Genomic DNA, 26,856 nt, shown 5'->3' on the forward strand with positions numbered 1-26,856 from the left:
TTTTGGACTTTGGAGTTATGATATGCTTGTTCACCTCTTCAACAGCTGTCTTTAATATTTCCATTACTTACTGGGGGACTAGTGTTGTAATGTGTGATAATATAGGGCTTCATAAAAGCTTGTGGACAAGAATACAATTTTCTCATTTTCGTCTTTGATTAAGAAGTGCTAATTATATCTTGCAAGAGAATACTTCCTGTTTGATTTGTAAGGTTTTTTTATGGTTACCTTTGGTTCCTAAATTAGTAAACATATAAACAGCCTTTCTTAGCTCTGTATACAGCCATGAATTATTTAGCTTAGAGTAAGGACTCTATTTCTTTCGCAATGAAGGTACACAGCTGAATAGACAGTAGACTGTCTCTTATGCCAGAGTGCTGGAAGAAATGATTTCTCGTTGTCTAAACAGACATAATTAGATGTGTGGAGCAGTGGTTTTACTTTGGGGACTTTCTACCACTTAGCACTTTGTTTATTATCTTCACGAGAAAATATTATATCATTGAGATCCTTTGTAAATGTTGAGAAGCATTGTGTAAATTTGACACTTGCTTTTACAAATTTACCAGTTGATTTATTTCAAGTACTGCCTGTTGTGAATGGCCAGCCTTAGGATCTTGCTTAGATACCTCCCCCTCCCACTTTTCTCACTTTAAGTAATATGCTATAGTGCACACTATTAATACTGTGTGTGTGTGATCTCCGAAAACCTAAGCCTTTGGATAGAAGTAGAACAATTCTGTAGTTCCCTTTATGTGTAGGACAGAGTTGCTATAATTTTATTATCCCACAGTTGCCTGTTGCCACTTGCAAACTGATTTCTTGGCCTGTGGAAGGCTGAGGTTGTGGTCTTTTAAGCACTATAAAGCAGCATATTTGAATGTCCATAATTTTGCATCCCTCTGATCATCTCTAAGGTAATGGGAAATATTTGTGGTTATCTCACTCTCTGTAGTTGCATAAAAAATTTTCAGTGGAAATGGAGAAACCAGGTATGACAATAACTCGGGTTCATTTTTTCTAAACTGTTCTCCCACATCTTCCCCCAGAAGCTTTCCTATTGTTTTTTGGGGGTTTTTTTTGCATCAGATCAGAAAATGAGAGGTTACAGATTATTCAACTGAGTATTATACCTGAGAATATAGCAGACAGCTTTCCTGAAGCTCTCTGCTCACTGTTGAAGAAAGCATTGATCATCATAGGGCATGCAATTTTACTGAATGTTTGAGGGCAGCTGTGATTTATTTTAATGTAGTTATGTATTTAACTATTTTGTATTCGTAATCAAATAGGGTTTTTTTTCTCAGTAGGTTTGGGTACTTTCACTCTTTTCTGATGAGTCAGGGAAGACTAGAAAAGGTTAAACAAAGTATCGTCTCTCTCATTTGAAGGGATCCTGTGTTTGTTTGCCAATGTTAATGTCATGTACACTTTTTCTAGCAAAGAACAGTACTCTGAAAGTGGAAGTCGAGCCATATTTGTAACAACTAAATTAAGAAATCCACTTTGTGTACATACCTGTGCACATGTACACATGCACACGTCTATACAGGTAGCTGGGGTTAATGCCAGTTGGCAAACTGGAGGGAGTTGATGATTCTGCCTAGTTGCTGATGCTTGGTTTAAGGCTGTTGCCATACTCACATTTTTTGAGGAAGGTGACTACTTGAGCTGTTACAGTAAGCGATGATTATCTGGTGTCTCCTGAGCTCCATGTGACTTGTGGTGAAGAGTTGTCAGTGAGGTCCCAAGTCAGTGCTTTCTATACAGGAAATGTGTTGTCTGTAATGTCAGGGGTGTGCATCTGCTGCTGGTCCCACCTGAGAGCTTGCAAGTAGGGGGAGAGAAGACAAGACTGGAGTTTGAAACTATTGCGGAATAGGATAGGAAGGTGGAGATTTTGAGAGGGAAGTACAGCTCGGTCTTTAAGTTTTCAGTAGCCCGTTACAATAGAAATATTACTGAAAAGCTAAATTACTCACTCTTTATAAACAAACACAACAAACAGAAAACTCGTAGTTGACACTAAATCTTATTTTCTTGACTTCTGGGTTCCTTCATAGTGAATGCTTGGTCAGCTGAAGGAGCTGAGAGGTGTCTAATGCGTTCTGCACTGTGGCTCACATCCTCCATACGAATCCGTGCTGGTTGCTTTGCATACTTGTGAAACAATGAGGGTAGTGTTTCCTGGTGGCTGAAGAGAAGGTGCAGAGAGTGTCTGCCAGCTCACGGCAGTCAACACACAACTCTTTGTTGATAGTCCCACTGAAGGCAAGCATGCCTGGATCATTGATGCTCCATGCTCATACTTAAGGCTAATGTACATTAATGCTATTAAGATAAACTGTTTTTGCTGATTGCTTTACTGATGTTTTTGACTCACGATAGTTAAGAAAGACTTCCATTGTCTTTACAGACCTGTAGTGCTGCTCCTGATTTGCAAATGATTTGGTTTTTGTCTTTCTGGAGAACAGTTGTGCGGTTGTGAAAGATCGCTTTTATCTTTTTTGAGTTGTGCAATTCTGTGTAGGTACTGCTTGAATTATGAAAAATATATTTCTTGCAGTCCAAAGAGATTTAGTAATGATGCTGAGTATGATAGTAGACACTTTAATGTTGACAGCAGTAGATTGTCTTGTATTTTTTTTTATTGTACTTTCCAGCAGTGTAGTACTCTCAAGCAAAGTGAAAATGAGCTTTGCTGTAGTCTTTATTTGGGGGTGGGGAGGGGAGCATTTTACAGTTGTCTTCTAAAAATAGTATTTACTTAAAAAAAACCCAAACCCTATGAGTTCAATCACTCTCGGTCCCTTTCATACACTGCTAGCATTGGCTTGTGTTGCTTTGAGTCAGTGTCCCCAGAAGACAGAAGGCGTCAGGCTGTGAGAGGAATGCACTGATGCGTTGTTTTCATGGCTGTACTTGCCGGAATCTTTGCTTTGTTCGTGAACAACCTATTGGTGAAGGCCAAGAAAAGTTAAGGGCATACACTTAGATGTCAGCTGGATCGAAATAACTGTTACCTTGATAATTTTTTATAAGTTTTGGGGAGATAATGTGATAGCAGTGTGTACTTTACACATGTTAAACACATACCTGTGTTTATGGTTTTGCTGATTGTATTATAAATGATGCCTATGAATCTTATTTTTTTTTTCTGACAAATTGCGTGCAGGAAAAAATCTTTGGATTTTCTCCATTAAGAAAGATTTAGTCAAGTGATTATTTCCCTTGCTGTCTTTCTGTATAAGATAAAGCCATGGAGAACTGTGGAATAAAACCGTGGTGGTTTTGTTGTATGCTCTGGTTTTTTTATGTGTTGCTGATCAGTTCAAGACCAACAGGTAGAAGATGTGGTTTTCTCAGTGTTATAAATCTGTTTTATCTGGAGTTTCATGGCAGGCTAATACTTTTCTCTCCTTTTCATGGTTTCCTGTTCACTCCCTTGCTCTGATGTTTCTGACCATGTGCAGGGTCATACCACTGGACTGAGCTGGTAGAAAAATGAGCTGACGAAATGGAGTTGGCTACATACTGTATGGCAGCTGTATGATTTTGTATGTGTGGGGAAGTGTGTCACTGAATAAACAGAAATTGATTGTACAGACTGGGAAGATAATGCATGACTAAAAAATCGTACAGTCATTCCATGTTATATTTAGGAAGAGGTGAAAGTGGTAAGTGGGATAAAGAGTGACAATTAGGAATAGATATTTTGTTGTGCATAAGTAGCTCTGCATGATTGTGCTGTTACTGACATTAAATGTGTCAGAAGGAAGTTCTCTGAATACTGGGAATGCAAATACTGAGGCTGTTCAGTATAGACACTTACTTGAATACGAGACAACTATATTTTGCACTCTACAAACATTGTGGCTGTGAATCTGGTCAACATATCAGAGTGGCTGGCTAAAATTTGTTTAGGTTTAACTAAAAGTTCAGAGTATTGGATTCCCCTGAAAAGTCAATTTTCCAAAAAACCTTTCTTCGTTGTTAGGTGCCAGTTACAAAAGCTAAGGCACCCACTGTGCAGAGGGTCTGGTGCATGTGATAACCACCAGCTAAATGTTTTGTCATGGAGTATAAAACAGGACAGTAAAAATCATTGGCAAGGGACATCTCTGCCTAGTATCATCCTCATCTAACTTTCAGCCTGTGAAATACTTGGAGTTGGTGAGAACTTCTTAACAGAAGCTGCTTGGATTCCAAAATCCCAAGCAGCTTCTTATTAACAGAAGCTGCTTGGATTCCAAAATCCCAGCTCCAACAATTTCATTTGAAGTTGGCTATTTGTATGCACTGTTTAAAGCAGAAGTAGTCTTCAGTTTAAATTGTGTAGCAGTGTAGTATGGAACATTGAAAGCTAATGCCTACTGATAGCCTTAATTTAAGTACTCATAACTGCTATTGCAGCAGATGCTTTCTTGTTTTTGTTCACCTACATATCTTGTTATTGGTGTCCAGGTCTCCTTACCCACTTGCCTGTCTACATCAGCAATGTGTATAGGTTATTACTTTTTTCTGGGTTACTTAGGATTCACATCAAGAAAATGAAAGGGCACAGTACATCTTCTTCACCTTGGTTTCTTTTGCCCATTTCTGGCTAAAATGGCTTTTGGTTTGAGTCAGAACCACTAGAAAATCACCCACCAGTTCTGTGTGCATACTGTGCCTTAATTTTTATTCTTGACAGGATATAATGGAAAATCCAGCTAGAGTAGAAACATACTGAAGAGATGTAGTTACAGGTAAGACAGTCCTCTTTTTGAACATGCAGTTGGAGGAAGCAAATTTGGAAGCCTTATTGTGAAGATCAGAAATGTATAATCAAGCCAATCTAACTTCCTCTACAACAGGAAGCTGGTGGACTAGAGAAAGCCACATGTGATACTCTTACAGAGCAAGCTAAGGAAACATGGCCTAGATAAAAAAAGCTATTTTAGGATGTGTGTAAAATCATTAGATTAACAGTAGCCAGAGTTACATTTTTCAGTAGTTCACTTTCAGCAAGGGAAAGCATATTGTGTGGGATTTTGTGTAGTTGTTTCAGCTTATTGTTCTTGTTCGTGAACTGGGTAGTGGAATAGCATATGGCTATGAAATCTGAAGACAAGAGGTGTTTGGGAATAAATGCAGGTACACGAAGCTGGGATGGCAATTCAGAAGAATCTTGAATGTTGGAAAGGTGGCCTGAAAGAATAGGATGTGATTTAGAAGAATAAGTGAAATGCGTTTTGCCCTAAATATTTAGGTCAAAATAACATAAAAATAAAAGATGGAGAACAACTGTTTAAGTTGCTCCTGCCACCCCATTCCCCACCCTGATCTAGGAGAAGCCATGGATTATAAAATGAGAGTTAACAATGCAGCATTGTTCAGAAAGATGTGTGTGTATGTATTGGCATGAATAAATGGTGGTATAATCTGGAGGACATGCAGAGTTGAACCTTCTGCTCTGTTCTGTATTGTAAGGTTAAAGTACTGTGTCAGTTTTGGCCATTGTACTTCAAGAAAGATTTAGGCACAGTTAATTTGCCTCAGGAGGGTAATGGTAATGACTGGCGATTTAGAAAAGATGGTATGTACAGAAAGAATGATTGAATTGGCATTTTTGTAACCCAAAGAAAAGATGAAGGGAAATTATAAGCTTTTAAGTGTGTGGAAGTTCATTACAGAAAAGCAAACATCTGCCCTTGGTAGATGTGCCTTGCTTACTAATGGCAACATGGACCATTCTCTGTGTCCTGCTCTTGTTGTTTGCTTTTAGTTTGTGTTTTTTATAAGAGCTATTTCTGTCCAGTGTCTGGACAGCACTGAATGAAGAGTATGTCATCTTAGGATCCTTTGAACAAATACATAAATTAGCAAAATCACTATAATACGGATCTTCATCTAACCAGATAGATGTATAGACAGATACTTCAGTTAAAACTCTTGAGCAGATAGAAGAAAACTTGCTCCCAGATTTGCCAGCCACTTAGCCGGTAATGGACTAGTTTCCCCATCTGTAAAAATGGATCATGTTCTCCACCTCTGTAAGGCACTTGAGTTTTACTTAAGAAAAGTGATATAAAACCCCCTAATTTAACATAAGCAACACTGATTTTGTGTGTGTGTGTGTTGCATGTTACAGTGCAATGTGTAGAGCCTAGTCAGATATATCATAGAAGTCTGTGTGTTTAACCTTCTTGAAGGCTGTGACTAATTTGCTTCGATAAAGACGGTTGGGTCTCTTCAGAATTATGTCACGATCTCTTAATATTTAACACTTTCAGAAAGATAACAATCATATGATTTATTAGGTGTCCTGCTGGGTATATCTTGGGTCATCTTGTGAATCCGTATTTTTCTGGCCCTTTGAAACTTCCCTATTTTTTTCAGATTTGGTAAAAATTGGTATTATTTCTGGGAGGTCTTTAGCTGGTTCTTCTAAAATTCGGACTGCAAGCCACTTCTGTGGATATAAAACTGCTTACTATTCCTATTCTATCAGTATGCTTTATCAGTATTTTGGTAATCTATCCTCAAATGGAGAACAAAATTAGGAGTTGAGACATTTTCTCTTTCTACTTTGATATGCAAAAAAAAGGGAAACTGCCAAGTATTACACTTACTTCACCTGCCTCAGTACTGCAGTAATAATTTGTTTCAGAACAAGCATTTGACAAACATCTCTTCTATCACTGCCAATCTTAGCTTTCCTAGTATTTCCTCCATACTGTCATGTTATCATAGTGTCAGCATCTTATTTTTTTTCTCCCTTGTACATAATTTTTCACCTGGACAGGCAATACATAAGCTAACAATTTATACAGGTAGAGTAATGAACTTGAGTAATTTAGTAGGCTCATATATAATATGGCAAATACAACACATAACCTCATAATATATGGCAAATATTACTTAGGTGTAGGCAAGTTACAATTGCATTAAAAAATGAAAACATCTGCGTTCTTGTCTGTTAAGATATTTTGTTTACTTGTCAGCTGCTTAGAATTTCCTTCAGACATTGCTGTATTAAGTGGGTAAAGGAAGATATTTGAAGGAATTCATTCAATATTGCTAAAATTTTAACAGATAACACTTGGAAAGGCTCAGGCATCATTTTTCAGGTGTCCCTTTTTTAGAAGTGAAAAAATACTACTTCTTAAGCATCAGGTCTGTGTTACTTTTTTTTTTTACAAAAGCTGTCATTATAAATGCTAATGTTTAGCTTGTGGGCGAGAGATGAAAGAATGTAAAAAAACCTCCTACATCTGTAAACTAGAATATGTATGGGAAAACTTGGTCCAAAAGAGTGATCATCTGGGGAGATGCTCATGTGAATGTGTGCCATTGAGGAGGCTGTTTTCTGGCCTTATTGAGAACAATTCATAGTTTGTTGTGCTAAGTGCTCATGATTGGATAGAGGGCGACATATATAGAACTCAAAAATAGATAACTGCTGATTTGGGAGGACAGGCAGTCCTCCCACTTAAATCATATCATCTGAAAGGCTAAAAAACTTTAATGACTTGTTCCACCTCTCCACTCTACCCTGCATATGTTGTTTTCCTCACAGGCTCAGTTCACTGCCTTTTTTTAGAAGCAGTCTTTTGGTTCCTTCTTCCTTGCACAGGATTTTGAAGTCTTAAATACGGAAAACTTTCCTCCCCGTCTCCTTCCACCTCAAGCTCTGCCACAACTGAGCGGGGAACTTACTTGAATTTCTGTTTTTCTTCTAGGACAGCCTTAAGACCTTGTGGATGGAAGACCTCTTGTGCTTCTATGTTCACGTCAGAATGGCCTAGGCCAATCTGTTGCTTTACGGTTCCTACCACAGGCGCTCTACAGCAATGTATTGGGACTTTGCCACCAGTGCTAGTGGACCATCCAGATGGCTGTAAACCTGCAGAGGAGGTTAGTGCAAAATGTGATCCAGGAATATCTGACGCTTTGGTCAGGTCTGTCTGCCTTGGATGTATCTTAGAGCAAAGGGAGCACTGAGAGACTGCATGTATGCTACTACTTTATCATTGCATATTCCACTTTTTTTTGTTCCTTCAGGGTCCTGGTGGATCAGTTCAGTTGTCTGCAGCTATTGAACGGGTGTCCATAAGAATCCCTTTAGATATTAGCACAAGCCTAATTTATCGGTTACTGTGGTTGTCTCTGGGTATTGGAAAGTACAATATCCAAGTGGGTCAAGCACCCCGTTGTTAGTTCTCCTAAACTTACCTTTACTCTCTCAGTATGATATCATATTGGCCTAGATCATTCTTTTCAAGGAGCTGGAATTCGTATCAGTTTTCCATCCAGCTGAACTAAGAAAGCCTGTTTTTTTTGTATTTTCTGTGTTTCTACAGTAAACGCAGTTCCCTTAAAGCATCCTTGTCGGACAAGAGATGACTTATTAAACTACCACTGTATAGTCACTGGCTGCCCAATGAGGTGTTTAACAACTAAGTTCTTGTCAAGCCTTCTCTCTGTGTACATCAAACAGTTGCTACTGTTTTTTTAAGCTTGATTGAAACAAGATGGAGAACCAAAGTTTAATGGGACAGACGGGCAAAGATGTGGTAGGACGAGTCTGTTTCCTTTGGCAGAAGAGATTAACCAGTTCAGTTGTATTTAGTGTGTTAAATGTTGTCCTCCACTTGATATCCTTGGTATTGATATTTTGTGCTTATTTTTCGCCTTGATTTTTTTCTTTCCTGCAAACCTGTTAGCACCTTTCTTAAGGTTAGTTTTCACACACTAAGTTCTGAAGAACTCCTTGGGGCCAACTTTGAAGTTCAGGTTCAGTGGGGTAAAAAGGGAATAGCCTCTTTCAGGTCTAAGTGGATCCTTTTCCAGTCAACTCCAAAAGATCTTAATCTGGCATGTACTCTTAAATTCAGTGCTTAAAAAGTATAGCTTGAACAAGCATCAGTTTAGGGGAGAGGGAAAACCATATCCAAAACTACTCCCTAATACTGTTAAATAATAGTTGAGGCTACTCAGAATAAAAAATTAGAGTAAAAAAAAAAAAAAAAGGCAGGCAGAACAATTTTTTTTATTTCCGGATTTACTACTTATGGCCTCTCAAGCTGTAGAGCCACTGATATTTCTTTCGCTGTAGCCCAGCCACCTCCTCTGTGGTTGTTGACTCTAATGGCGAGTTTAATGAGCTAACAGATTTGAGTGGAAATAACTGCTGTTGGGGGGATAGCTGATTGGTCTGCATTCTTTGGTCTGGGTCTGCACTGAGAGACTGCTGTGGCTGAAGAAACACAATTGGTCTGCATTCTTTGGTCTGGGTCTGCACTGAGAGACTGCTGTGGCTGAAGAAACACAATTGTTCTTGGTTATTTTTCAGTTGTATCAGTTCCCTGATGGAGTTTCTTCATTGCTGTGTAAGCTTTTGCTGGCAAAGCAGAAGGCTGGCATGTTGGAATGAGAGAGAAGATGGAGTAGCAACTACTTATGCAGTAGTGTGTTGGTGAATCTTTAACAATGATCTAACCATGTGGTATGGCTTCTCAGGCATGTCTACTCTCTCTTGTTGTAAAGATTCTAGTATCTTCAGAGTTGAAAATCTTTCAGAAAAGTTACTGAAAAGTAATTTTAAATTAATTGGAGCACAGAATTTTAAAAGAGGCTTTAAAAGTGTCTGATTTAATTTAAATTAAAAAAAGTGATTGTGTTACTCAAATGCTGCGGTCTCCAATTAATGTATAGCTGAATTTGCAAAACAGTTCCATCATATTCCCTTTTTTAATGTTTTCTGACACATACCCTTTTTTATGGTGACCTTTTTCTTTCTTGGCTTCTAGTCAGGTATGAATTTTGAATTGTAAAAAAGCTTAAGTTGCTACTAGCTTTATACCTTCAAAAATCATGTGTCAAATTAAATACATTAGCTGGTTTTTACAAAGTGCCTGATAACTTTTGGAAAAAATTGGCGAAGTATTTGAAGAAATTTAAGTAATTTAGTGAAGTTTAATACATCTCTGTCATACCTAATGTTACACTGATTGTTTTCTCTATGCAACTATGCAGAAAATTGTTAGCATCAATCTTATAGGTAACTGGAAAAAAAATGTGAACTCTTTCAAGAAATAATCTTTCTGCCTTGAATTGCATATCACACTTCAGATTTCTCTGGACTGCTGCACAGTGCAACAAACAACAAATTCTAAATTTTATTTACTTTTTTCTCCTTACTGATGCAATGCCTGTATCTTGATATAGCTATTTTATTTAAATTTACCAAACCTTTTTCATATTAGGATGAAAACTTACAAGTTAAGCCAGATGGAAAACCTTTTTTGGAATCACTAGCTGTAAGAGTATAATCTTGAAATTTAACATGTGAGTGAATCTGCCATTTTTCTTCTAGACAATTGAGAAATAAAATCCAGCAACATTGGAAAAGCATTTATTACAGAATGCTGAAAATGTAGCACTTTCCTGTGAAAAATGACTTTATTTAAATACTTTTCATGATCCAAGTGAAAACAATTTTTTGCAGTTTTATTGATTTTTGTTTTTCTAGCACTTTATTTCACAAAGGAGAGCTCAAAACATGATAGGTTTGTTCTTGTTTTAAAAAAGTACAGATTTTTGAAGCCGTTAACAAAAACAGGATTGCTGTTTTCTGTAGAATTCAACTTATCGTTGCCATATTACTGCTCTTGATCAAATGTGGACTTGAATGTCAATTTTTTAATTTTTCAATGAAGTTGAAAGTTGGGAAGAGTGCTCAGTGGTTCTGTTTAACCTTTGGAAATCCAAACTGGAATTTCCTGCACAAATGCTGCGATTACAGTGACTTGATAGGGCTACCCAAGAGCTTCTTTAAATTTATATGCACCGTTTGATGTAGACCTCCTTTCTTGTTACATTTTCTCTCATTAATAATGGTATGTTTTTTATAATGGTATGTCCAGAGCGCAAAAGAAAGTTCATTCTGAAAAACTATAAAACCAAGACGTTCTTTGCACACTTGGCTGGATTTAAATGCAACACGCTCTTGGTCTTAGTGTTCATACTTTGTCTTTTTAAGTTTCAGCAAACCAAGTTTAACTAGTGGATTAATTTTCTTTTTGCATTATTAATGCAATCATTAAGGTTGGAAAAGACCTCTAAGATCATCGAGTCCAACCGTCAACCCAACACCACCATGCCCACTAAACCATGTCCCTAAGCGCCTCATCTACACGTCTTTTAAATACCTCCAGGGATGGGGACTCAACCACTTCCCTGGGCAGCCTGTGCCAACGTTTCACCACTCTTTCAGTAAAGAAATTTTTCCTCATGTCCAGTCTAAACCTCCCCTGGCGCAACTTGAGGCCATTTCCTCTCGTCCTATTGCTAGTTACTTGGGAGAAGAGACCGACACCCACCTCGCTACAACCTCCTTTCAGGGAGTTGTAGAGAGCGATGAGGTCTCCCCTCAGCCTCCTTTTCTCCAGGCTAAACAACCCCAGTTCCCTCAGCCGCTCCTCATAAGACTTGTTCTCCAGACCCTTCACCAGCCTCCTTGCTCTTTTCTGCACACGCTCCAGCACCTCCATGTCCTTCTTGTAGTGAGGGGCCCAAAACTGAACACAGTATTTGAGGTGCGGCCTCACCAGTGCCGAGTACAGGGGCACAATCGCTTCCCTACTCCTGCTGGCCACACTATTTCTGATACAGGCCAGGATGCCATTGGCCTTCTTGGCTGCCTGGGCACACTGCCGGCTCATGTTCAGCCGGCTGTCAGCCAGCACCCCCAGGTCCTTTTCCGACAGGCAGCTTTCCAGCCACTCTTCCCCAAGCTTGTAGTGTTGCATGGGGTTGGTGTGTCCGAAGTGCAGGACCCGGCACTTGGCCTTGTTGAATCTCATACAGTTGGCCTCGGCCCATCGATCCAGCCTATCCAGGTCCCTCTGCAGAACCTTCCTACCCTCGAGCAGATCAACACTCCCGCCCAACTTGGTGTCGTCTCCAAACTTGCTGAGGGTGCACTCGATCCCCTCATCCAGATCATTGATAAAGATATTGAACAAGACCGGCCCCGCAACTGAGCCCTGGGGAACACCGCTCGTGACCGGCCGCCAACTGGATGTAACTCCATTCACCACAACTCTCTGGGCCCGGCCGTCCAGCCAGTTTTTGACCCAGCGCAGAGTACACCTGTCTAAGCCGTGAGCCGCCAGCTTCTCGAGGAGAATGCTGTGGGAGACAGTGTCAAAGGCCTTGCTGAAGTCCAGGCAGACCACATCCACAGCCTTTCCCTCATCCACTAGGCGGGTCACCTGGTCATAGAAGGAGATCAGGTTGGTCAAGCAGGACCTGCCTCTCATGAATCTGTGCTGGCTGGGCCTGATCCCCTGGTTGTCCTGCTCATGCCTTGTGAGCGCCCTCAAGATGAACCGCTCCATCATCTTCCCCGGCACCGAGGTCAGGCTGACAGGCCTGTAGTTCCCCGGATCCTCCTTCCGGCCCTTCTTGTAGATGGGCGTCACATTGGCAAGCCTCCAGTCGTCCGGGACCTCCCCTGTTAACCAGGACTGCTGATAAATGATGGAGAGTGGCTTGGCGAGCACCTCTGCCAGCTCCCTCAGCACTCTTGGGTAAATCCCATCTGGCCCCATAGACTTGTGAGCATCCAGGTGGCATAGCAGGTCGTTAACTGCTTCCTCTTGGATTATGGGGGGTTCATCCTGCTCACCGTCCCTGTCTTCCAGCTCAGGGGGCTGAATACCCTGAGGATAACTGGTCTGACTATTAAAGACTGAGGCAAAGAAGGCATTAAGTACCTCAGCCTTTTCCTCATCCTCGGTGACAATGTTCCCCCCCGCATCCAATAAAGGATGGAGATTCTCCTTGGCTCTCTTCTTGTCATTAATATATTTGTAAAAGTTTTTTTGTTGTCTCTAACGACAGCGGCCAGATTGCGTTCTAGCTGGGCTTTTGCCTTTCTCATTTCCTCTCTGCACGACCTAACGAGATCCCTGTACTCTTCTTGAGTCGCCTGCCCCTTCTTCCACAAGTGGTAAACTCTCCTTTTTTTCCTGAGTCCCAGCAAGAGCTCCCCGTTCAGCCAGGCCGGTCGTCTTCCCCGCCCGTTCTTCTTACGGCGTACAGGGACAGCCTGCTCCTGCGCCTTTACGACTTCCTTCCTGAAGAATGTCCAGCCTTCCTGGACCCCTTTGCCCTTCAGGACTGTCTCCCACGGGACTCTCTCAACCAGCGTCCTGAACAGGCCAAAGTCTGCCCTCCGGAAGTCCATGGTTGCGGTTTTGCTGCCCCCCCTCCTTACTTCACCAAGAAGCGAGAATTCTATCATTTCATGGTCGCTAAGCCCAAGACGGCCTCCGACCACCACATCTCCCACCAGTCCTTCTCTGTTAGTAAACAGCAGGTCAAGTGAGGCACCTCCCCTGGTAGGCTCACTTACCAGCTGTGTCAGGAAGTTGTCTTCCACACACTCCAGGAACCTCCTAGACTGCTTCCTCTCTGCCGTGTTGTATTTCCAGCAGACGTCCGGGAAGTTGAAGTCCCCCACGAGAACAAGGGCTAGCGATTGTGAGGCTTGTGCCAGCTGCTTGTAGAATGCTTCATCCGCCTCTTCATCCTGGTTGGGTGGTCTATAACAGACTCCCAGCAGGATATCTGCCTTGTTGGCCTTCCCCCTCATCCTTGCCCATAAACACTCAACCGTATCATCATCACAATCGTTGAGCTCTATACAATTGAAACACTCCCTAACATACAGGGCCACCCCACCGCCTCTCCTTCCTCGCCTGTCCCTTCTGAAGAGTCTATAGCCATCCATTGCAGCACTCCAGTCATGAGAGTCACCCCACCATGTTTCTGTGATGGCGACTAAGTCATATCTCTCCAGCTGCACAATGGTTTCCAGCTCCTCCTGTTTGCCGCCCATGCTGCGTGCATTGGTGTAGATGCACTTGAGCTGGGCTATCGATTTCACCCCCAGCATTGGCATGCTACCCCTAGGCTCATCTCTAGTGAGCCTGGTTTTATCCCCTTCCCCCTTCAAACCTAGTTTAAAGCCCTCTCAATGAGCCTTGCCAATTCATGAGTGAGAATCCTTTTTCCCCTGTGAGACAGCTGAACTCCATCTGTCGCCAGCAGGCCTGGTACCATGTAAACCTGCCCATGATCAAAAAAGCCAAAATTCCTCCGATGGCACCAGCCCCTGAGCCACGTGTTGATCAGGTGTGTTTTCCTGCTCCTTTCAGGATTCTTCCCTGCCACTGTAGGGATAGAGGAAAACACTACCTGTGCTCCTGACCCTTCAACCAACACCCCAGTGCCCTGAAGTCTCTTTTGATCGCTTCAGGACTTCTCTCTGCAACCTCATCACTGCCAGCCTGCATAACTAACAGCGGGTAGCAGTCAGAAGGCCGTACCAGACCAGGGAATTTCCTAGTGATGTCTCTGACCCGGGCCCAGGGAGGCAGCAGACTTCCCTGTGGGATGGGTCCAGTCGGCATATTGGGCCCTCTGTTCCCCTCAGAAGGGAATCTCCTACGACGATTACCCTCCTTTTTTTCTTAGCAGAGGCAGTCATAATGCGTGGGGCTGACTGCCTCACCCTAGGCAACCCCCTGGATGGACCTTCGTCTACATCCTCGTTTGCCTGGCCCTCAGGTTCCAGGGCCCCATATCTGTTGTGTAAGGGCAACTGGGAAGGTGAGGGAGGCCGGGCGGGGCATTGCCTGGCACCCCGAGCAGGGACCTGTTTCCATTCCCCCCCATCACTTAGGTCCCCTCCTTCTGCCTGGTGGCAAGAGGAGCAGGGCATCCTCTGCTTCTTGTGGAGCCTCCATCTGCTGCCTTTGCCTTAGGGATGGTAGGGTATGGCTCCACCAATCTATCTCCCTTTTTACCATTTACCAATTCTTTACCATTCACCAGTTCTTTACCATTCTTCATTTTACTTGAGATCATTTAACACGTGCTGGGTTATATTATTGTCATCCTTATTTTGTCAAATTATATTTCCTAATTCTTTAAGTCTTCTTGTTTAGTCGCATGCATTATCCTATTCAGCAGTTGTTAACTTGCTATCTGCCTGTATTTGATTTGTCAGCAAGTTCTGCAGTTACTCTAGGCAGAATTCAGCCAGCTTCTCTAGGATAAACACCCTAGGCCCCAGCATGTAACATCAATTTTTCTTTACCTGTATTGTTTTCAAAGCTTTTCTTCTAGAACACTTATATGTTTCCTGAATATTTTCCACGTATGTTAAAGGCAGAGAAAAAATGTTCTTTGAATATATTTAGTATTTCTTCAAGTTCCCCTTCTGGATTTTAAATCTACAATAGAAAGTTTTCAGGATTAGAGGTTTCTGCAGTTACTCGCATAAGGATGGTTGGATATGTTCACTGCAATTTACCCTACGTTTCCAGAAATCTCCTTTATAATCTTTTTTTCTAATTAGCTGACTCTGCTTTTCTTTAATTCAAATTCTTGCCCATTAGTGATTCATCCTTAATGATGACTATTTGCCTATGTAATTTTCTGCCGTCTTTAAAAGTGTTTGAAGAATTAATGAACAATTTTATTCCACTCTAGCTTTTGGCTTTGATAGATATCTAAAGAATAATCAGAAGCTTTATGGAGGTTGGATATTTTAGAACGTTTGAGACTTAGCTTGCAAGATTTAACAATTTCTCCTAACATATGAGGAAGGCTTCAAGATTGTCTTGTAAAAGATTTATTCACTTAATTGTTCATAGTCTGCTTAGGTCTTTCTCTATGAAAAATGTGTAACTAGCTTGGTGACGGTAAATTCTTCTGACCTTTAAGTAGTCAAATATTTCTCCTTGGAATTTGTGATTCTTTAATACTGACACCTGAGTTGCTAGTTTTCTTCTCTTCTAACTTCTGTCTTAACAGCAGAATAGAGTAAGTTCTAACCCCCTTTGTCTGTGTTCATCAGTGTTTTCAAGAAGAATCTGCTTATTTCCTCAAAATACTTCAAAAGCAAATGCAACCTGATGTTTGTAACTGTTGACATGTGCAGACTGAAGAAAGTATCATCTGCAGAAAATTCTATTGAGTATTTGACACATCTGTATGAAGAGTGATCTATTGATAAGGATAGTATTCATTTTAGTGCAGTTTCAGCTGGTAAAAACTGAGTTTGCAGTTTGACATTTTAATGTAGAACTAAAAAATTTTGGAAGTAAATTTGATTTTTCTGGACTATGCGGAAACATTATAAAGGAAGATGGAAAATATGAGCATTGAGAATATGGAACAGCTTACTGTGTTTTTACTTCCACATAATCTAATCTAGTGCGTATGATTTCTTAAAGAAGATTGCTCGCAATAGTAAATCTAATTTTTTTCAGCAGGAATTTTAACTTTAAAAGAAGTCCTGTCAGCTAGCCTGTTCTACTTATAGCTCATCTTGCACCTGTCAGATGATTTAAAATAGTCTTTGGAATGTGTGACTTTTTGATTATTAGAAATTCTTGACTGCTTGCATACATTAGGTCTTAGTAAACATATGCCTTGTAAAGCCAAGTGATGCTGCTTTTGGCTAGGATCCTTCATGCTGTGTTACATCATGTCACAAGCCTGAGTATCTAAAATATGTGGAGGTGTTTACAGGTTTTTGTTGCAGACAGTAAATAGTATACTAATAGCCTAATCTCTACTACTGTGACACTATCCCATTGTAATATAAATTTTGGGTAGTTTAGCTTTTTCTCTTAAAAGAGCCTTGGAACAGGCATTTAGCTCTGATAGGGAAGCTAAAATTACTTAGTTTAAAAAAAATGTTTCTTCTGAGTAATGGTGAACTTGCAAGGTCTGTAGCTCACATGACAAAATTGTTTTTCTTGAGGAAATGGAGGTCTTCACCTAGAACACCTGTGCTGATGTGACCTGGATTTTCTTCTTCCAGTCCTGTAGTGTAGGGATTGGAAGACCAGCTAGCACAGCTCTTCAGGGATTTATTAAAGATTGGAGTCAGTTTATACCTCTGGGATGCTGATTGGCAGGAGCGTTGCTGTACTGAAAAAGCAAAATGCTGGGTCACCAACTGTGAATCTTCCAAAACAAAAAACCAAAGAAAATCCCACTTCAGCCTTCTAGGCCTCTGTGAAGGGTAGCAGAAGGCTCAAATAGGTCTTACTGATCCATCTTCAGCCGTTAATTATTGTATGTCTGGGATTTATGAGCTTGGTGCATTGCTAGCACTGACATTAAAATCCTCTCTTGCTGCTGTTAATAACAAAAGCTTTTCACTCATGAATTGCTCATTGTCTTCATGCAGCCTGTGATACTCACTGATGAAAATACTGTCTGTATTCTCTAGCTGGCTGTTACTCTAAGCGAAGCACACTCAGTAGCCCTCCCGGAGTGTGTATGTGAAGTAGCTATGGCTTTAAAGAGCAATGTTTGCTCTCTGTCAGCATCTGAGGTGTCAGTAGCCCAATTTAAGACTGCAGTTGTTCCAGGAAAAGAAATAACCGTCTATTGGCTTATAAATCTGCTTTCCTAAAAGGATTGCCTATTCTGTAGCTGTCAGGAGAGGCAATATTTGCTGTTCAATGTAAGAAGGAAAAGATTTGAATAATGGTGGTTTGAACTTACCTGCCAGTACTGTAATACCCAATAACTTAACGCCTATGCAAAAACTTACTGCTATTGGCTTCACTATGTATCTGTGTATTCATTTTGTTATGCATTGTAATTAGGTTGAACCAATGATTTACTCCTAATATTTAAAGCAGTACTGTAAAAAGATGTATAGGAGTTTTTTTATAGGATTGGCAATATTAAGTAATGTATACTGATTGTTCACTGGGCATAATAAAAGTCTATTTTAAATCTCAAAGCAGTTGAGAGAATGGAAATATGTGAAGGAACCCTGAGTAAGTCTGTCTATTTTTAGATAATTCTCATTCAACCTGGAGAGCAGACAGAAAAATGAAATTGTTGCCTCAGTCATTTGAAAGCTACTTTAAAGCCATGGAATAGGAGTCTAGTGAATCTCAGTTCTTTATATGACAGCAGTAGTCTTTGTACTTGTGTTCTTCGTTTCCAAATTTTAGCTATCCTCTTAAGCTCTTGTAATATTTACAGTGATATACTGATAGGGAATATTTTGTCTCCCTCCTGGATCAATTTATTCTTTTTCTTGTATAGCAAAAATTGTTGTAAAAAAGAATGTAAATCCAAAATCTGTAGATTAAATTGGTTTTGGACTTTTAGTATTTGATTAAAATATTGTTCATCTGGTCCTTTGAAACCTTTCCCATTGCAGTTTCTTCCTGCAAGCAAGATAAGGCTTTCTTAGTCTAAAAAGTATTGGCTACAGCTGGGGAAAAAAATAACTTAAAGCCTTTCAAAGACTTTCATTTGAGGAGTTCTGTAAATAATCTTTTATTTTATTCTCAAAACCGATCTATTGGGAGAATCCATGAGTGTGGATATTTGTTTTTGTTTTGGTGGGTTTTTTTCCTTCTTCTAAAACACCAACTTAAAAAAACAAAACAAAAAACCCCCACCCCAAACACTGAGCTGGTATGGAGGAGTTTTATGACAAAGGCCTGGCATCTGCGTTTGCTTCTGGAAGCAATTAATTTAGGCCTCTTCATTTGTGTTCATTACTTTTCTATGAATTCAAGGCTGGAAGAGTGGGGGTAGAAAGGACCACTTGGATCACTGTGTCCAGTCCCCTGCAGTGGTCTCTCATAAACCCACAGGGCTCTGCTTTCAAACATCTTCTTTGCCGAATACATAGCTCTCCCTCTGCCCTTCCCTTGTGAAATACTGGTGCATCATGCAATGGTTTCTGGTTTTATATCTAAGGAGAATACTTAAATGATGCATCCAAAATCTCATTGGCCTTTTATCCATGACTGGGTGACAGCGGCAGCTCACAGTGTCACCCTTATGAGCCTTTGCTTTATTGAAACTCTTCAGCTGATAGCAAAGTTACATACTCCAATGCATACTATTGAATGTATTTTATTAAGTGTCGTCTCGATTCTGTTATTCCAGTCCACAAAACCATCTTTCTTTCCACCTTATCACTTGTTCCTTTTTAATAGCAATAGGTCTTAAGATTGCCCATCTAGATCTAGCACCAAGGTTACTAAAGAAAATAGTTGCTAGATTATTGAAGGTGCATTCTCGTCAGCCTCCTAAGTTTTTTTTATAAGCCTTTACAGTCTTTGTAATCATCTTGTTTATCCACGTTATTTTTTGTATTAATCCTGATCTTCCTCACCTTAAATAACAATTTTCCTTGTGCAGGTTGTATTTAAGATGTTTTGCACTAGCTGACAGCAGTAACTTTGAAGTCAGCATAAATTTCATTCAATCTATGTTCTATCAAAATTTTTATTTTCATAAAATTTTATTCAACTTCTGATCTACTTATATCCCTGATCATTCACTCAGTCTGTTCTAGAAACATTTGCAGTGTTTGTATACTGTATTAATTATACATTAATGTATACTATGTTAATGCAGTATTAATACACTTTATTATATTAAACTAACCATCTATGTCTGGACAACTTGCTGTCCTTCCGAATAGCCTTGCATTTATGCCTGTTTCAGGTAGTATGTGTAGTAAATTACCAGACATTTCAGCTATCACACTCTGAAGTTTCACATGGCAGTTCTTTCTGGGCCCTACAGAAGGGATTATACAGGCCATCCTGGTTTTACCAGAGTAGGTAATCTCTGCTGGTTTTATTTCATCTTAGGTTTGATAATTTCCATGTCCTTGTCCCTATTGCAATTAATTTTCACATATTTCATCTTTATTAAATTGGAGGTAAACTATATTTCTAGTATAATTAATATTTTGGCCACAGTAGGTAGTTATTAATCTGCAAGTAATTGTTTTTATTTGAATAGTGCTGATTAGGAAGAGAATCGGGAAAGACTGTGGTAGTAGTGGGAGCTGCTTGAAAGTGTTGACCAAATGCTTGATTTCTTGGAAAATTTTGAGGAGATTTAATCAAGATAATACATGCTGCTTACAACTCATTTGAGAAACTGTTAAGCACTAATTTGCAAAACAATAAACTGTTTTCAGAAGTTAAATGATTGTAGTTAAGATGTTTCTGGAAAGTATAGGTACAAAATAGCAATGTCTTTTAATTTTCTTGCAGTAACTGAAAGAGGAGCTTGGTTTTGAAAGTGTTTCTACTCAGTTTAGAAATGTCATTTCCTTACTATGTATCTCTAGAAATAATTAGAACTAATAATAAAAGTTTAAAGCTTAAGTAAAGACTACTTAGATAAGAAGGTCCCTTCCAACCCAAACTGTTCTGTGATTTGAAATTGGGAGAATCAGAGGTTCAAGTGCACAGTGACTTAGTTCCATACAGTTATAAACAGTTTGACAAAATTGTGGATGGGAGTACATACCTGTTGTTCCATTTTTGGCATTGCTTTTCTATGTGATGAGCCAGATTTTCATCTCGCAAGAGCCTCTACTTTTATAAGCATATTTATGCATTCTAATTTATCTGTAGGAAAGCCTTTATGAACCAATAACTTCTGCCTTTGTGTATGAAGTTCATCCTTGTTTTTCAAGTGTAGTCAGCTACTCCTGTGTTTCTATTTTATTCTTCCTTCGTTCCAAGGCCTACCAGTTTTAGAAACATAATTGATAGTTTTTTCAAATGGTCAGTTTAAAAAAATTGACTTATAAATTGAAAATTCACTCCTGATGAATTAAGTGTAGTCTTCCTCCATAGAGCAAGAAGAATAGAAATTGATTTTACTGACCTACATGTCTCAGATTCTTCTGAAGAGTAAGTTTGCTTTTAATGAATTGTTCTCATACTGCTCAAACTAGAATAGTCTCTTTTCTCTCATCACTTCTTCAGAACTTACTGTTGCTGAATTGTACTGAACAGATGACTTTTGAATACTAAAACCTTTCAAAATCCATCAAACAAGTGTAGCCCAATGAAGAGTAGTTCTCTTGTGTTAACTACTGAGCAGAAGAGAGTACTGGCATCCTTGAGCTCATGCATATTTTTTTGCCTGATGAAATTTACCAGATGCGTTTATGTTTCTGTGAAGAAGACACAGAATACACCTGTTTTCTACAGGTGATGGGTTGACCCTCTGATGTCAATGGTTTTTTACAACTGCTTTTATAACATTGAAGTTAGGTAACACTTTGTTTATCCTCAAACTGACCTATTTACTGATGAGCTGATGGTAATGAGCTGTCTGCAAACAAACACTAAAAACAATTTAACAGAGCGTGGGCCAGTAAAAAGAAAAAAAAATACATCAACACAGTAGCAAAAGTAGTTCTGAAACCTGAGTCTAGTGTTGGTATCACTTCTGTTTTCAAATATAGACATACTCAACTGGATTAGGCCTCATTAATAGTTTAGCTATATGGGGTTTTAGACAGTGCTCATATTGACAGTTTGCATTTGCTTAATTTTTTAGAAGTTTGCTCAAAACCCCATACATATGCCTAATATGTTACCTTAAAGTATGCCAGTCTTTTCTCCCTCGTTACTAAATAGACTGAGAAGCTGAAAATTCAGTTTCGTGTGGGTCATCAATCTTTCCTTAGATGCTGTTCAGTTAATCACTTTCCATTTGGTTTAAATTGATATTAATAGCTTAGAAATAGCAAATGTTGTGTCAGGATTTTGATGAGCCCTTACTTTGTGCCAACTTCTGTTTATTCGTATCTTGAAAGTTTGGAAAACAAACTTTATGTCAGCTTTGTCTGTTTAGGTGCCATATCCAGTGTAGAATCCTGATTTAGTTGAATAACGGCAATGAAGTCCTTTGTCAAGTCTGTTACAAAGTCGTACTGAAGACTGATCACTAGTATAAACAAAGATGAAGTTGGTCCAAAGATAAAAATGACTTGAATAGTGAATACCGAAAAGAGTAAGCATTCTTTCCCATGCCAACTGTGTTGATAAAAGAGGTGGTAAAGTGAAACAATGTACTTTACATGAGCAGTAATTTTAAAGATGATCTTTTTCTATAGTGTCAAGTGTATCATGAATTTTGTTGGGGGGAGGATGGTGGAAATCACTTGACCTTCAGAAGTAACAAGACTTGAATGTACCCATTTTTCCTCCTTTCACTTTATTCTTGATAAGTTACAGCCTCTGTTTCTACTCTTTCCAAGGTGTTTTTAATACTCTTTTTACTTCCATGGTGTAAAGGTTTTGTTATCTATTATCCAGTATTTTGAAGGGAGGAAAAATACCTGGTTTTGCAAAAATCTTCAGTTTTATTACATTACTCAGTAGCAAAGGCAATTATTAAACCTATGCACTTTGGGATTATTGCTGTGGTTACTGGACTTGTTTATAGGTGCAGTTGACTTTCTTTGCCCTAAGGACACACTGCTGATGCATGTTAAAGTTGCTATCAGACTCCAAAGATTTCTTTCTGCAGAGCACCTTCCTAGACTGTTGACACCCAGCCTATATGGATAATAAGGTTATTCCATGCTGGGTACAGGACTTTGTACTTGCATTTATTGAACCTCTTGAGGTTTTCAACGTGCCTGTTTTTCTAGCCCTTGGATGTCCCTTGGATTGGCCACCTAGGGCCGTTCCAAGGTACTGTTTCAGGGTATTGTCTGCGTGCTCCACCCCCAGTTGGGTGTCACCAGCAACCTTGCTGAGCGTGCATTTGGTCCCATCCCCCGGGTTCTCAGTAAAGACACTAACCAGTGTCAGCTCCAGTTTTGACCTCTGAAGGGTACCACTGGTGAATGTCTGTCAGCTGGACTTTGTACTGCTGGTCAAAACCCATAGAGCCTGGTGGTCCAGCTAGCAGTCCACCCACCTGTTAGCCCATTTCTTCAGGTGATGTCTCATTCAGTTCTGACAAAGTACTCTGGAAGACTGTCACAGTCCCTGTTAAAGTCAAGGTAAACAGCATTCACTGCTCTTCACATTCTTCACTGCTCACCAAACCAGTCCTCTCCTTAAAGCAAGCTGCCAGGTTGGTCAAGTCTGATATGCCCTTGGTGAATCTGTGCTATTCCCAGTTGCCCTTTTGAGGTGTTTTTGTGTGTGTGTGGATGTAGGTTCCAGGAAGATTTGATCCATAATCTTCACAGGGACTGAAGTGAGACTGACTAGCAGATGGTTCTCCAGATCCTCCTTTTCCTTCTTGATGATAGCTTTTTTCCTAATCCTGAGGCAACTCTCTGGATCACCATGACCTTTCATAGATGATAGAGAATGACCCCGCAATAAGATCAGTCTGCTCCTTCAGCACCCTCAGATGCTTCCCATCTGGTGCCATGGAGGTGCACATGTCCAAGGGGCTTAAGAGATCCCTGACTCAATCTGTCTGTAGTGCATGTGAAGTTTCACTCCCACAGACTGCCACTAGACTCTGATCTGGGGCACCCAATAACAAAGGAGGCAAAAAAAGGCACCAAGTATTTTAGCCTTTTCCACACCTGCTGGGGTCTGCTGCCCCACTGAGGAGTGGATCTGTGTTATTCTCAGCCTTTCTTTTGCCGGTATCCTTACAGGTGCCTTTCTTGTTGCTGCTCTTGTTTCTTCCAAACTTGAACTACAGGGTTCCCTGAGTACCTCCCCACAGGCTCAGGAGATGTTTCTATATTCCTCCAAAGTAGCTCTGCTTCTGCCTTCTGTGTATTTCACAGAAGTAGTGCAAGAGCCTCTCCATAATGCTGCTTGCCTCACTTTGTCACACAGATCCTGACCAGCAGCCCTCATTCCTCAAAGCGGGTCCTATCGTCTTAAAAGCCTGCCTTTGACACCAGCCACGCAGCCAGGTGTTGATAGGCTGCGTGCACTCCTGCCTGAATCTTGCCCTCTCACTGGAGCAATTGAGGAGAGCAGTATCTGGGTCCCATGCCTACTACACTCTACCACCCACCCTGAGCTCTAAAGTCACTGCTCATATGCTCAGGTTCACACCTGGCAGTGTCATTGATTCATACATGAATGAATAGCCAAGGGGTGGTTGTCTAAGAGCTGAACTCGGGCAGACTCATCAGTCTTTCAACAGCATCCCAGGCAGTATAACTGTTCTGGAAATGCACATCTGCAGGCTTTCCTTCTGTTGCCACAAGTCACTAATTTCTTGGATTTGTCCCTCACTCAGCCCCCATCTTGGGAGTCTTCATCCACTCATCCTTTGAGTGCAATGCCTGGCTGTCTCTTCTTCCTTGCATCATGGGGTTCAGACTTGTGGTGCTGCAAGGTCTCTGTGGAGACCTGTCTACTTACTGTTTGCCCTTGCTCATGGTGTACCAGTCTGCCCGCTTTGTCCTGTAGCTCCTTCCACTGAGGAAGCAGCACCTCTGGCAGAGCACCCCTCCCATGGGTGAGGCCACCACCACTGCTCCAGCACCAGAGAGAGGTACCTAGCATTTCTTACAGCCCAAGCCCTGGATGGTGGAATCCTCTTCCAGAGGTCTGTCTGGGTCAAGGCTCTGGTGTGCTAAGAGCAATTGCTTCAGCAGTTTCTGGGCGCCTCTGCTTCACTACTGTGCTGCCTGAATTCTCCTGGTAAGCCGACAGTGGAAGTGCTGTCATACACTGTATTCTTACCACTGGTTTTGATTTATGAGATGGTAAACTGCCCAAGGGAGAGTGAGAGCCTTTGTCTAAAGGTACAGGGAAGGACCTTATTGATGGTACCTGGTGTGTGTTGAACTTTGCATTGCTGTCTCTTGATCACTTCCCTGAACCCTCAAAGGATTCAAAGGGTTCCCTAAACTCTCAAAAGGAATTTTCTTGCATTAGAAGCAGATACAGTGCCAGCCTATGCACTTTAAAACACTTAATATAGCTGGTATTTTTATGGACAGAAGGTCTAGATAACAGTTCTCCTCCTGGTGTCTTGCTAATTTGAGGACCCCTAAGCACCGTGCCCCTATGTGTTTTACACTTTCTTTTATAGCCTAATACCTCATGAGTCTGAACTTTGAGAAGTATGAGATTATAAGAATTTATTTAGTTTTCTTTTAAAACATGTTGTTTTTAATTGGCATTTGTACAAGCAGGGTGGTGGTATGACTTGATTCTTTGCCAGATCATTTCTATGGCATCCTGAATGAGAGCAAAAGAAGAAACCAATTGTATGGAGAGTTCAAGTACAGTCGTACCATGTCAGACAGATTTCATCTGTATACAGTATTTGTTTCTGCCAGTGGTTGGTAGCGTATATCTAGGGAAGAGAACAGGGGAAATTGTAATGATACTTCCTCGCCGTACTCTCCTAGCGTGCAGTGACTTGAGGGTCACAGTCAGGGCCTGCCTGAAGTAGGGGTGAGGACTTGGTATTTAACAGCTGATGAACAGACTTGCAGCACTGGCAGTGTACTGTGGCAGGCAGTTCCCCTGCATAACTACACATTGTGGGGAATACCTTCCTTTTGTTTTTTAACCTCTTGCTGCTAAATTTACTTGATTTCTGCCAATACAAGAAATAAGAGTAACAGGCCACAGTTGTTCTCTATTTACCATCTCCATGCAGCTTTTGATTTTATAGACCTGCCACTTGATTACAGCTTTTCCAGCCAGGAATAATGCTACTGTCTTCACTTACATCTTATAATGAAGCTATTCCTTGTTGTCTTCATCCTTTTGCCCTTCTCACTTGTCCTTTCTAATTCTTCTATATCCTTTTTGAAATGACAAGACTGGATGTTCATACAGCACTCAAGATGAGAAAGCAGATACTGTGTAATGGCATAGTGATGGTTTGGTTTCTCTTCTTCTCTTAGTAGTCTGTAACAAATTACTTTTCTTTCGCTGCTGCTGATCACCAAGCTGATGGTTTTATAGATCTTTATAGTGCAACTCCAGGATCCAAAGTTCAGGCCCATCCTTGTGTCTATTTATAAAAACAAAGCAAAAAAACCAACCAAAAAAACCAACCAAAAAACCTGAAGAAACAACCCCTAGGATTTTTTTCTTAACATACCTCACTTAATGTTTCATTGTGGTAATTTCATGTGCTATTTTATCATCAAGTTGTTAATTACAGATACTTTTGCAGTTCTTCATTTTATATAGTCATCCCTGTATACCAAAACTATATAGATGCAAACTGAGATTATCCCAAACAAAACTCTTTCTTGGCATTTGATGCGCACCTATGCAGGAAGCAGAGGGAGATATACCCTTCTAGTCTTGTAGCAGTGGAAGGTTACTGGCTCCTATGTCGCTCTGCCATCCAAACCGATGCCACTTAGGTGTATAGGGATGCATGGAGACATGAATGTCTCTGCTGCCAATAAGGAGTAGTAAGCTGTATTTAGAAGAGGGATGTCATAGTATTTTCCCTCAAGAAGCAGGGAGGGGTGGCGGGGAAGGCAGGAATCAAATTATGACAGTGAAGTACTAAAGGAAGGGTAGACTTAATGATAGAGTTTTTTGTGAGGTTTTTGCATAATCATGCCTTACGATTAAAATTCTCCTTTTCAATAAATTCTTCAGTTTAGGCTGAAAGCACGTAAGAGAAACTGTATGCATGTCAATTTTAAAATTCTAGTGTGTTTTTGAAGAGTCTTATTTCCTGTTTATTTTATAAGTTAAGAATATCTGCAAGTCTGGTTTTAACTAGTAAGCTATTCCCACTGGGAAATACTTTGGGAGTATTTTGTGTTGAAACACGTCAGCACTGGTGGGGAACCTGTTGGTTAAAAAAAAAAAAAAAAAAATTAAAAAATCATATTTTGGTGTAAGTGAACAAGCCCAAAGCTGTTCTTGATTCTGTCCTACCCAATTGTCAGTCATGGAAATAAGCAATCCTTGTAACAAAATTTGCTTGTAATTTGAGTAGGACAAAAGAGAATTTCAAAGATTGGCATTCTAAAATTTTAATGTATACATGTTGAAAAACATATAAAAGTTTGCTCTA

The 26,856-nt window shown here is 40.3% G+C and overlaps 1 protein-coding gene across 2 annotated transcripts in view; it reads left to right on the forward strand.

The window, feature by feature from the left end:
• The window catches only part of GALNT1 (polypeptide N-acetylgalactosaminyltransferase 1), a 91,144-nt gene that overhangs the window by 17,636 nt on the left and 46,652 nt on the right, over positions 1 to 26,856 (forward strand). Inside the window, exon 2 of one of the 2 annotated variants that reach the window (XM_076330238.1) lies at positions 7,725 to 7,899. The gene's annotated coding sequence lies outside the window, so the exon portion shown is untranslated. The remainder of the gene's footprint in view (positions 1 to 7,724; positions 7,900 to 26,856) is intronic. The other variant, XM_076330239.1, reaches the window with a different exon arrangement.

Source organism: Aptenodytes patagonicus, chromosome 2 (genome assembly GCF_965638725.1).
Source record: "Aptenodytes patagonicus chromosome 2, bAptPat1.pri.cur, whole genome shotgun sequence".
NCBI lineage: Eukaryota > Metazoa > Chordata > Aves > Sphenisciformes > Spheniscidae > Aptenodytes > Aptenodytes patagonicus.